Here is a 13,881-nt window from a genome sequence, read left to right on the forward strand (position 1 = left end):
AGCGGGAGAGAGCGCGGGAGAGAGAGTGGGAGAGAACGGGAGAGAGAGCGGGAGAGAGCGTGGGAGAGAGAGCGAGAGAGAGCGGGAGAGAGCGTGGGAGAGAGCGAGAGAGAGCGGAGAGAGAGCGGGGAGAGAGCGGGGAGAGAGCGCGGGAGAGAGCGCGGGAGAGAGCGCGGGAGAGAGCGGAGAGAGAGCGGGAGAGAGCGGGAGGAGAGCGTGAGAGTGGGAGAGAGCGTGGGAGAGAGCGAGAGAGAGAGCGGAGAGAGCGCGGGATAGAGCGGGGAGAGAGCGCGGGAGAGAGCGCGGGAGAGAGCGCGGGAGAGAGCGGAGAGAGAGCGGGAGAGAGCGGGAGAGGAGCGTGAGAGTGGGAGAGAGCGTGGGAGAGAGCGAGAGAGAGAGTGGGAGAGAACGGGAGAGAGAGCGGGAGAGTGCGTGGGAGAGAGCGAGAGAGAGAGCGGGAGGAGAGAGGCGGGAGAGAGCGGGAGAGAGAGAGAGAGTGGGAGGGAGCGGGAGAGAGAGCGGGAGAGAGCGTGGGAGAGAGCGAGAGAGAGAGCGAGAGCGAGAGCGAGAGCGGGAGAGAGCGGGAGAGAGAGAGAGAGAGAGAGAGAGTGGGAGAGAGCGAGAGAGAGAGCGGGAGAGAGTGGGAGGGAGCGGGAGAGAGAGCGGGAGAGAGAGCGGGAGACAGCGCGGGAGAGAGCGCGGTAGAGAGCGCGGGAGAGAGCGGAGAGAGAGCGGAGAGAGAGCGGGAGAGAGCGGGGAGAGAGCGGGGAGAGAGAGCGGAGAGAGCGCGGGAGAGAGAGTGGGAGAGAACGGGAGAGAGAGCGGGAGAGAGCGTGGAGAGAGCGAGAGAGAGAGCGGGAGAGAGAGCGGGGAGAGAGCGGGAGAGAGCGCGGGAGAGAGCGCGGGAGAGAGGGGAGAGAGAGCGGGGAGAGAGTGGGAGAGAGAGCGGGAGAGAGAGTGGGATGAGAACGGGAGAGAGAGCGGGAGAGAGCGGGGGAGAGAGCGGGGAGAGAGCAAGAGAGAGCGGGAGAGAGAGCGGGGAGAGAGCAAGAGAGAGCGGGAGAGAGAGCGGGAGAGAGTGTGAGAGAGAGAGCGGGAGAGAGCGTGGGAGAGAGTGTGAGAGAGAGAGCGGGAGAGAGCGGGGGAGAGAGCGTGAGAGAGAGAGTGGGAGAGAGCGGGGGAGAGAGCGTGAGAGAGAGAGCGGGAGAGAGCAGGAGCGGGAGAGAGCGTGGGAGAGAGAGAGAGCGGGGAGAGAGCGGGAGAGAGCGCGGGAGAGAGAGAGTAGGAGAGAACGGGAGAGAGAGCGGGGGAGAGAGCGGGGGAGAGAGCGGGGGAGAGAGCGGGGGAGAGAGTGGGAGAGAACGGGAGAGAGAGCGGGAGAGAGCGGGGGAGAGAGCGGGGGAGAGAGCGGGGGAAGAGAGCGGGGAGAGAGCAAGAGAGAGCGGGAGAGAGAGCGGGGAGAGAGCAAGAGAGAGCGGGAGAGAGCGCGGGAGAGAGAGTGGGAGAGAACGGGAGAGAGCGGGGGAGAGAGCGGGGGAGAGAGCGGGGGAGAGAGCGGGAGAGAGAGCGGGGAGAGAGCAAGAGAAGAGCGGGGAGAGAGAGCGGGAGAGAGTGTGAGAGAGAGAGCGGGAGAGAGCGTGGGAGAGAGTGTGAGAGAGAGAGCGGGAGAGAGCGGGGGAGAGAGCGTGAGAGAGAGAGTGGGAGGAGAGCGGGGGAGAGAGCGTGAGAGAGAGAGCGGGAGAGAGCAGGAGCGGAGAGAGCGTGGGAGAGAGAGAGAGCGGGGAGAGAGCGGGAGAGAGCGCGGGAGAGAGAGAGTAGGAGAGAACGGGAGAGAGAGCGGGGGAGAGAGCGGGGGAGAGAGCGGGGGAGAGAGCGGGGGAGAGAGCGGGGGAGAGAGCGGGAGAGAGAGAGTGGGAGAGAGCAGGAGCGGGAGAGAGCGTGGGAGAGAGCGAGAGAAAGAGCGGGGAGAGAGTGGGAGAGAGCGCGGGAGAGAGAGAGTAGGAGAGAACGGGAGAGAGAGCGGGGGAGAGAGCGGGGGAGAGAGCGGGGGAGAGAGCGAGAGGAAACGGGAGAGCAAGGGAGAGAGAACGGGAGAGAGAGCGGAAGAGAGCGGGAGAGAGAACGGGAGAGAGAACGGGAGAGAGAACGGGAGAGAGAACGGAAGAGCGGGGGAGAGAGCGGGAAGAGAGCGGGAGAGAGAACGGGAGAGAGAGCGGGAGAGAGAACGGGAGAGAGAGCGGGAGAGAGAGCGGGAGAGAGAGCGGGAGAGAAAGCGGAGAGAGAACGGGAGAGAGCGGGAGAGAGAACGGAAGAGCGGGGGAGAGAACGAAGAGCGGGAAGAGAGCGGAGAGAGAGCGGGAGAGAGAGCGGGAGAGAGCGGGAGAGAGCGGGAGAGAGAACGGGAGAGAGAACGGGAGAGAGAACGGGAGAGAGCGGGAGAGAGAACGGGAGAGAGAACGGGAGAGAGCGGGAGAGAGAACGGGAGAGAGAGCGGGAGAGAGAACGGGAGAGAGAGCGGGAGAGAGAACGGGAGAGAGAACGGGAGAGAGAACGGGAGAGAGCAGGATGAGAACGGGAGAGAGCGGGAAGAGAGCGGGAGAGAGCGGGGGAGAGAACGGGAGAGAGAGCGGGAAGAGAGCGGTGTCACCCGACAACAGGAAGTGTCAGAACAAAGATCTTCATCTACTGATTGGAGGACAAAAACATCAGAAAATACAGGTGACAGAAATCCCTTACCCATCCTCTGGGGGCGCTTCAACACATAGGGCTTCATATCCACCAGATAATGGTCAAACTCCGAGTCCAGACTCTCCCAGGCATCCTCCTGATTGGTCATCTCCCCCTGGAGGACGGCACACAACACAGTCATGTGACCAGAAGAAAGATATATATATATACTGAGATGAGGGCCCTCCCCCACACTGTCTCCTGGATAATGACTTCATCACCCCCCCACCGTCTTCTCCAGCACTCTCCTCTCCTACACTCTCCTCCCCTGCACTCTCCTCCCCTGCACTCTCCTCTCCTGCACTCTCCTCTCCTGCACTCTCCCCTCCTGCACTCTCCCCTCCTGCACTCTCCTCCCCTGCACTCTCCTCTCCTGCACTCTCCTCCCCTGCACTCTCCTCTCCTGCACTCTCCTCCCCTGCACTCTCCTCTCCTGCACTCTCCTCTCCTGCACTCTCCCTCCTGCACTCTCCTCCCCTGCACTCTCCTCTCCTGCACTCTCCCCTCCTGCACTCTCCTCCCCTGCACTCTCCTCTCCTGCACTCTCCTCCCCTGCACTCTCCTCCCCTGCACTCTCCTCCCCTGCACTCTCCTCCCCTGCACTCTCCTCCCCTGCACTCTCCTCTCCTGCACTCTCCTCCCCTGCACTCTCCTCCCCTGCACTCTCCTCCCCTGCACTCTCCTCTCCTGCACTCTCCTCCCCTGCACTCTCCTCCCCTGCACTCTCCTCTCCTGCACTCTCCTCCCCTGCACTCTCCTCCCCTGCACTCTCCTCCCCTGCACTCTCCTCCCCTGCACTCTCCTCCCCTGCACTCTCCTCTCCTGCACTCTCCTCCCCTGCACTCTCCTCCCCTGCACTCTCCTCTCCTGCACTCTCCTCCCCTGCACTCTCCTCCCCTGCACTCTCCTCCCCTGCACTCTCCTCCCCTGCACTCTCCTCTCCTGCACTCTCCTCCCCTGCACTCTCCTCCCCTGCACTCTCCTCTCCTGCACTCTCCTCCCCTGCACTCTCCTCCCCTGCACTCTCCTCTCCTGCACTCTCCTCTCCTACAATCTCCTCCCCTGCACTCTCCTCTCCTACAATCTCCTCGCCTGCACTCTCCTCGCCTGCACTCTCCTCTCCTGCACTCTCCCCCCCTACAATCTCCTCCCCTGCACTCTTCTCCCCTGTACTCTCCTCCCCTGCACTCTCCTCTCCTGCACTCTCCTCTCCTACAATCTCCTCCCCTGCACTCTCCTCCCCTGCACTCTCCTCCCCTGCACTCTCCCATCCTCTCCACAGATCATACAAGGTCTCCTCTCCACAGATCATACAAGGTCTCCTCTCCTCTCCACAGATCATACAAGGTCTCCTCTCCACAGATCATACAGGGTCTCCTCTCCACAGATCATACAAGGTCTCCTCTCCTCTCCACAGATCATACAAGGTCTCCTCTCCACAGATCATACAAGGTCTCCTCTCCACAGATCATACAAGGTCTCCTCTCCACAGATCATACAAGGTCTCCTCTCCTCTCCACAGATCATACAAGGTCTCCTCTCCTCTCCACAGATCATACAAGGTCTCCTCTCCACAGATCATACAAGGTCTCCTCTCCACAGATCATACAAGGTCTCCTCTCCACAGATCATACAAGGTCTCCTCTCCACAGATCATACAAGGTCTCCTCTCCTCTCCACAGATCATACAAGGTCTCCTCTCCACAGATCATACAAGGTCTCCTCTCCACAGATCATACAAGGTCTCCTCTCCACAGATCATACAAGGTCTCCTCTCCACATATCATACAAGGTCTCCTCTCCACATATCATACAAGGTCTCCTCTCCACATATCATACAAGGTCTCCTCTCCACGTATCATACAAGGTCTCCTCTCCACGTATCATACAAGGTCTCCTCTCCACATATCATACAAGGTCTCCTCTCCACAGATCATACAAGGTCTCCTCTCCACAGATCATACAGGGTCTCCTCTCCTCTCCACAGATCATACAGGGTCTCCTCTCCTCTCCACAGATCATACAAGGTCTCCTCTCCACAGATCATACAAGGTCTCCTCTCCACAGATCATACAAGGTCTCCTCTCCTCTCCACAGATCATACAAGGTCTCCTCTCCACAGATCATACAAGGTCTCCTCTCCACAGATCATACAAGGTCTCCTCTCCTCTCCACAGATCATACAAGGTCTCCTCTCCACAGATCATACAAGGTCTCCTCTCCACAGATCATACAAGGTCTCCTCTCCACAGATCATACAAGGTCTCCTCTCCACAGATCATACAAGGTCTCCTCTCCACAGATCATACAAGGTCTCCTCTCCTCTCCACAGATCATACAAGGTCTCCTCTCCACAGATCATACAAGGTCTCCTCTCCACAGATCATACAAGGTCTCCTCTCCACAGATCATACAAGGTCTCCTCTCCACAGATCATACAAGGTCTCCTCTCCTCTCCACAGATCATACAAGGTCTCCTCTCCACAGATCATACAAGGTCTCCTCTCCACATATCATACAAGGTCTCCTCTCCACATATCATACAAGGTCTCCTCTCCACATATCATACAAGGTCTCCTCTCCACATATCATACAAGGTCTCCTCTCCACGTATCATACAAGGTCTCCTCTCCACAGATCATACAAGGTCTCCTCTCCACAGATCATACAGGGTCTCCTCTCCTCTCCACAGATCATACAGGGTCTCCTCTCCTCTCCACAGATCATACAAGGTCTCCTCTCCACAGATCATACAAGGTCTCCTCTCCACAGATCATACAAGGTCTCCTCTCCTCTCCACAGATCATACAAGGTCTCCTCTCCACAGATCATACAAGGTCTCCTCTCCACAGATCATACAAGGTCTCCTCTCCACAGATCATACAAGGTCTCCTCTCCACAGATCATACAAGGTCTCCTCTCCACAGATCATACAAGGTCTCCTCTCCACAGATCATACAAGGTCTCCTCTCCACAGATCATACAAGGTCTCCTCTCCACAGATCATGAAGGTCTCCTCTCCACAGATCATACAAGGTCTCCTCTCCACAGATCATACAGGGTCTCTTCTCTCACTCACCGGCTCTCTGTTGCTCTCTCAGGTTTGAACAGCTCAGTGACGTATTTCCGGCAACCGCCGCCCGGTCTCCATGGCAACACAGGACGCTTCTCTGCCTGGTCGGAATACAGGCGGCGTTCTTCTACTGCCCCCTCTGGTCCCTTCGGGTACTGCATCATGTAGGAAAAAAGTATTGCAAAGAACAGAGATTGGCGGAACTCTGCTGTCCCCTTGTGTCCATACTGGAGTACTGCACCGTGCATTGATTATCACAGTAATCTGACTATAGAGGAGAGGGGTCCTCTGCTTCCCCCTTGTGACCATACTGGAGTACTGCACCGTACATTGATTATCACAGTAATCTGACTATAGAAGTGAGAGGTGCTCTGCTGCCCCCTTGTGTCCATACTGGAGTACTGCACCGTGCATTGATTATCACAGTAATCTGACTATAGAAGTGAGAGGTGCTCTGCTGCCCCCTTGTGTCCATACTGGAGTACTGCACCGTGCATTGATTATCACAGTAATCTGACTATAGAAGTGAGAGGAGCTCTGCTGCCCCCTTGTGGTCATACTGGAGTACTGCACCGTGCATTGATTATCACAGTAATCTGACTATAGAAGTGAGAGGTGCTCTGCTGCCCCCTTGTGTCCATACTGGAGTACTGCACCGTGCATTGATTATCACAGTAATCTGACTATAGAAGTGAGAGGTGCTCTGCTGCCCCCTTGTGTCCATACTGGAGTACTGCACCGTGCATTGATTATCACAGTAATCTGACTATAGAAGTGAGAGGTGCTCTGCTGCCCCCTTGTGTCCATACTGGAGTACTGCACCGTGCATTGATTATCACAGTAATCTGACTATAGAAGTGAGAGGTGCTCTGCTGCCCCCTTGTGTCCATACTGGAGTACTGCACCGTGCATTGATTATCACAGTAATCTGACTATAGAAGTGAGAGGTGCTCTGCTGCCCCCTTGTGTCCATACTGGAGTACTGCACCGTGCATTGATTATCACAGTAATCTGACTATAGAAGTGAGAGGTGCTCTGCTGCCCCCTTGTGTCCATACTGGAGTACTGCACCGTGCATTGATTATCACAGTACTCTGACTATAGAAGTGAGAGGTGCTCTGCTGCCCCCTTGTGTCCATACTGAAGTACTGCACCGTGCATTGATTATCACAGTAATCTGACTATAGAGGAGAGGGGTCCTCTGCTGCCCCCTCGTGTCCATACTGGAGTACTGCACCGTGCATTGATTATCACAGTACTCTGACTATAGAGGAGAGAGGTCCTCTGCTGCCCCCTTGTGTCCATACTGATGTACTGCACCGTGCATTGATTATAAGTTCCACCCAAAAGTGGAACCTCCGCTTAACTGACTCCTCCCCCTCCAGTGCCACATTTGGTACCTTTCAGTGGGGGAGGGGGGAACGGGGACCTGTCCTCATTTCAGTACAGCATCTCTTACTTAATTGTTTCACTACACCCCAACTTCCTATTACTTCTTAGCGCTGCATTTTTCCCCCATTTACCGGTTATTGTTTGTCACAATGTATGCAGCGGCCGGCTCACATATGTTTTATTTTTGCTATTAGAGCGCAGTGTTTTCTTATTCTCTTGTACCTCATTTCTGGGAGACGGAGTTCTGCCGAGAAAGTTCCCCTCTGCGGATAAGGACCCCCCTCTACTGCGCAGGCGCAGCGCTTGTGCAGTAGGAGCCGGCGGAAATAGGCGAAGCCGAATATAATAGAAATCAGCTGTACACGGCGCCTGTAGTCGGGCCCCTCGCTTCGCTCAGCTCTTTTTTATTCCCCCTCTGGGTCCACTTGGATGGAGGGGCTTGAACCTGGACCCCGGGTGCAGGCGCCGTGTACAGCTGATTGAAGCTTTTCATCTTCGGCTATTTTCGGCGGCTCCTAGTCATTTGTACTGCACAAGCGCTGCGCCTGCGCAGTACAGGGGGGTCCTTATCCGCCGGGGGAACTTTCCCGGCAAGACACCGGCACCGCGGCGACATCCCTCGGAATGTCAGCCCCCTCCCCCTTCCCCCTCCAGGATTATTTTGGAACTCCGGTGTTCCATCAGATTCGGCGACCCGTCAGGTCTGATAACGGAAGTGACATTACCAACAAAATGTCCTTACTGCGCATGCGCAATGCGTTCCAATAGGTTTTCTATTCTGACAGAACGCGAAGTCTGGGATGTCACACTTACTTTAGCACTAAGCTGAGCTTTACATAAATTCAAATAAAAAATATCAACACGACCGACTGAGGGTGTCCAAAAATGTCCTCCGCCCCTAATGACTATCAGTTTGGTGGTGAGCGGTGCTGGGTGTACCAAGATGGCCGTCACCACTTTCTGACTGCAGCCTTGACAATGGTTTTCAAATAGAATATGAAATCACCATCAGAGATTTACAATACTGAATTCCACTATATAAACTGGCTTTACTGCTAAAACAAGTGTGACATTCCAGACTTCGCTGGGTGTAACAAGATGGCCGCTGCCGCCTTCGTGTTCTGTCAGAATAGGAAACCTATTGGAACGCATAGCGGCCATGCTGGAACACATTGCGCATGCGCAGTAAGCAATTTTTGCTGGTGACATCACTTCCGTTACCAGATCTGACGGGTCGCCTAATCTGACAGAACACCAGTGTCCTAAAATATTCCTCAAACCCATGAAAGCCCTCTGCGCATGCGCAGTGTAGACTTGACACCAGCTGTTCGTGTCGCGGCCGCACTGGAAGTGACGCGGTGGAGAATTTAGTTTAGCTTTAGGACACTGGGCCTATAAGAAAGCGCAGCATGCGCATGCGCGGCAGGTAACCGGCTGTGAGGTTCCCTTGCTACAAATGGTGGCGGTCGCACCCGAGAGCCAGTCCAAAAATCACCTGGGGTGCCGACATCGGGGGCGCCCTTGACAGGTAAGTGTCCTTATATTAATTACATTTTTTCGTGGATGCCCGGAGTGCCTCTTTAATATGACAACAGAAGTGAGAGGAGCTCTGCTGCCCCCTTGTGTCCATACTGGAGTACTGCACCGTGCATTGATTATCACAGTAATCTGACAACAGAAGTGAGAGGTGCTCTGCTGCCCCCTTGTGTCCATACTGGAGTACTGCACCGTGCATTGATTATCACAGTAATCTGACTATAGAAGTGAGAGGAGCTCTGCTACCCCTTGTGTCCATACTGGAGTACTGCACCGTGCATTAATTATCACAGTAATCTGACAACAGAAGTGAGAGGTGCTCTGCTGCCCCCTTGTGTCCATACTGGAGTACTGCACCGTGCATTGATTATCACAGTAATCTGACTATAGAAGTGAGAGGAGCTCTGCTGCCCCCTTGTGTCCATACTGGAGTACTGCACCGTGCATTGATTATCACAGTAATCTGACTATAGAAGTGAGAGGTGCTCTGCTGCCCCCTTGTGTCCATACTGGAGTACTGCACCGTACATTGATTATCACAGTAATCTGACTATAGAAGTGAGAGGTGCTCTGCTGCCCCCTTGTGTCCATACTGAGGTACTGCACCGTGCATTGATTATCACAGTAATCTGACAACAGAAGTGAGAGGAGCTCTGCTGCCCCCTTGTGTCCATACTGAGGTACTGCACCGTGCATTGATTATCACAGTAATCTGACTATAGAAGTGAGAGGAGCTCTGCTGCCCCCTTGTGTCCATACTGGAGTACTGCACCGTGCATTGATTATCACAGTAATCTGACAACAGAAGTGAGAGGAGCTCTGCTGCCCCCTTGTGTCCATACTGGAGTACTGCACCGTACATTGATTATCACAGTAATCTGACTATAGAAGTGAGAGGTGCTCTGCTGCCCCCTTGTGTCCATACTGAAGTACTGCACCGTACATTGATTATCACAGTAATCTGACTATAGAAGTGAGAGGTGCTCTGCTGCCCCCTTGTGTCCATACTGGAGTACTGCACCGTGCATTGATTATCACAGTAATCTGACTATAGAAGTGAGAGGTGCTCTGCTGCCCCCTTGTGTCCATACTGGAGTACTGCACCGTACATTGATTATCACAGTAATCTGACAACAGAAGTGAGAGGTGCTCTGCTGCCCCCTTGTGTCCATACTGGAGTACTGCACCGTACATTGATTATCACAGTAATCTGACTATAGAAGTGAGAGGAGCTCTGCTGCCCCCTTGTGTCCATACTGGAGTACTGCACCGTACATTGATTATCACAGTAATCTGACTATAGAAGTGAGAGGTGCTCTGCTGCCCCCTTGTGTCCATACTGGAGTACTGCACCGTGCATTGATTATCACAGTAATCTGACTATAGAAGTGAGAGGTGCTCTGCTGCCCCCTTGTGTCCATACTGGAGTACTGCACCGTGCATTGATTATCACAGTAATCTGACTATAGAAGTGAGAGGTGCTCTGCTGCCCCCTTGTGTCCATACTGGAGTACTGCACCGTGCATTGATTATCACAGTAATCTGACTATAGAAGTGAGAGGTGCTCTGCTGCCCCCTTGTGTCCATACTGGAGTACTGCACCGTGCATTGATTATCACAGTAATCTGACTATAGAAGTGAGAGGAGCTCTGCTGCCCCCTTGTGTCCATACTGCAGTACTGCACCGTGCATTGATTATCACAGTAATCTGACAACAGAAGTGAGAGGAGCTCTGCTGCCCCCTTGTGTCCATACTGAAGTACTGCACCGTGCATTGATTATCACAGTAATCTGACAACAGAAGTGAGAGGAGCTCTGCTGCCCCCTTGTGTCCATACTGAAGTACTGCACCGTGCATTGATTATCACAGTAATCTGACAACAGAAGTGAGAGGAGCTCTGCTGTCCCCTTGTGTCCATACTGCGGTACTGCACCGTGCATTGATTATCACAGTAATCTGACTATAGAAGTGAGAGGTGCTCTGCTGTCCCCTTGTGTCCATACTGCGGTACTGCACCGTGCATTGATTATCACAGTAATCTGACTATAAAAGTGAGAGGTGCTCTGCTGTCCCCTTGTGTCCATACTGAGGTACTGCACCGTGCATTGATTATCACAGTAATCTGACTATAGAAGTGAGAGGTGCTCTGCTGCCCCCTTGTGTCCATACTGAAGTACTGCACCGTGCATTGATTATCACAGTAATCTGACTATAGAAGCGAGAGGAGCTCTGCTGCCCCCTTGTGTCCATACTGAGGTACTGCACCGTGCATTGATTATCACAGTAATCTGACTATAGAAGCGAGAGGTGCTCTGCTGTCCCCTTGTGTCCATACTGAAGTACTGCACCGTGCATTGATTATCACAGTAATCTGACTATAGAAGTGAGAGGTGCTCTGCTGCCCCCTTGTGTCCATACTGAGGTACTGCACCGTGCATTGATTATCACAGTAATCTGACTATAGAAGTGAGAGGAGCTTTGCTGCCCCCTTTCGACCATACTGGAGTACTGCACCGTGCATTGATTATCACAGTAATCTGACAACAGAAGTGAGCGGTGCTCTGCTGCCCCCTTGTGTCCATACTGGAGTACTGCACCGTACATTGATTATCACAGTAATCTGACTATAGAAGTGAGAGGTGCTCTGCTGTCCCCTTGTGTCCATACTGAAGTACTGCACCGTGCATTGATTATCACAGTAATCTGACAACAGAAGTGAGAGGTGCTCTGCTGCCCCCTTGTGTCCATACTGGAGTACTGCACCGTGCATTGATTATCACAGTAATCTGACTATAGAAGTGAGAGGTGCTCTGCTGCCCCCTTGTGGTCATACTGGGATAATGCACTGTACATTATCACAGTAATCTGACAACAGAAGTGAGCGGTGCTCTGCTGCCCCCTTGTGGTCATACTGGGACCATGCCATGATTAGAATTGGGAACAGAGACTAGAGGTAGAGGTACTCTGCTGCCCTCTGTGGCCTTTTTGTGGTACTGCACCATAACATTATATGAATACGGAACAGAAAATATTTGGTGGGGAGGTACTCTGCTGCCCTCTTTTGCCCTCTTTGGGGTACTGCACCATGCCATGATTAGAATTGGGAACATAGAATAGGGTGGGTAGGTACTCTGCTGCCCTCTGTGGACATGCTGAGTACTGCACCATGCCATGATTAGAATAGGGAACAGAGACTAGGGGTGTCAGGTACTCCGCTGCCCTCTGTGGCCCTTTTGTTGTACTGTATGATGCCATGATTAGAATAGGAAGGCAGAGACACAAACTACTGTGGGAAAACTCACCATTGTGGGAGGGGCAGAGACACAAACTACTGCTGGAAATCTCACCATTGTGGGAGGGGCAGAGACACCATCTACTGCTGGAAATCTCACCATTGTGGGAGGGGCAGAGACACAAACTACTGCAGAAAATTCCACCATTGTGGGAGGGGCAGAGACACAAACAACTGCTGGAAATCTCACCATTGTGGGAGGGGCAGAGACACAAACTACTGCTGGAAATCTCACCATTGTGGGAGGGGCAGAGACACAAACTACTGTGGGAAATCTCACCATTGTGGGAGGGGCAGAGACACAAACTACTGCAGAAAATTCCACCATTGTGGGAGGGGCAGAGACACAAACTACTGCTGGAAATCTCACCATTGTGGGAGGGGCAGAGACACAAACTACTGGGGGGGGGGGATCTCACCATTGTGGGAGGGGCAGAGACACAAACTACTGCAGGAAATCTCCCCATTGTGGGAGGGGCAGAGACAAAAACTACTGCAGGAAATCTCCCCAGTGTGGGAGGGGCAGAGACACAAACTACTGCATGAAATCTCCCCATTGTGGGAGGGACAGAGACACAAACTACTGCAGGAAATGTGACCATTGTGGGAGGGACAGAGACACAAACTACTGCAGGAAATCTCCCTATTGTGGGAGGGGCAGAGACACAAACTACTGCAGAAAATTCCACCATTGTGGGAGGGGCAGAGACACAAACTACTGCAGGAAATTCCACCATTGTGGGCGGGGCAGAGACACAAACTACTGCAGGAAATCTCCCCATTGTGGGAGGGGCAGAGACACAAACTACTGCAGGAGATCTCCCTATTGTGGGAGGGGCAGAGACACAAACTACTGTGGGAAATCTCCCCATTGTGGGAGGGGCAGAGACACAAACTACTGCAGGAAATCTCCCCATTGTGGGAGGGGCAGAGACACAAACTACTGCAGGAGATCTCCCTATTGTGGGAGGGGCAGAGACACAAACTACTGTGGGAAATCTCACCATTGTGGGAGGGGCAGAGACACAAACTACTGCATGAAATCTCCTCATTGTGGGAGGGGCAGAGACACAAACTACTGCAGGGAAATCTTCCCATTGTGGGAGGGGCAGAGACACAACCTACTGCAGGAAATCTCACCATTGTGGGAGGGGCAGAGACACAAACTACTGCAGGAAATCTCCCAATTGTGGGAGGGGCAGAGACACAAACTACTGCAGGAAATGTGACCATTGTGGGCGGGGCAGAGACACAAACTTCTGCAGGAAATCTCACCATTGTGGGAGGGACAGAGACACAAACTACTGCAGGAAATCTCCCTATTGTGGGAGGGGCAGAGACACCAACTACTGCAGGGAAATCTCCCTATTGTGGGAGGGGCAGAGACACAAACTACTGCAGGAAATCTCCCTATTGTGGGAGGGGCAGAGACACAAACTACTGGGGGGGAAATCTCCCTATTGTGGGAGGGGCAGAGACACAAACTACTGCAGGGAAATCTCCATATTGTGGGAGGGGCAGAGACACAAACTACTGCAGAAAATTCCACCATTGTGGGAGGGGCAGAGACACAAACTACTGCAGGGAAATCTCCCCATTGTGGGAGGGGCAGAGACACAAACTACTGCAGAAAATTCCACCATTGTGGGAGGGGCAGAGACACAAACTACTGTGGGAAATCTCACCATTGTGGGAGGGGCAGAGACACAAACTACTGCAGGAGATCTCCCTATTGTGGGAGGGGCAGAGACACAAACTACTGTGGGAAATCTCACCATTGTGGGAGGGGCAGAGACACAAACTACTGCAGGAGATCTCCCTATTGTGGGAGGGGCAGAGACACAAACTACTGCATGAAAT

Source organism: Aquarana catesbeiana, linkage group LG12, assembly GCF_042186555.1.
Source record: "Aquarana catesbeiana isolate 2022-GZ linkage group LG12, ASM4218655v1, whole genome shotgun sequence".
NCBI lineage: Eukaryota > Metazoa > Chordata > Amphibia > Anura > Ranidae > Aquarana > Aquarana catesbeiana.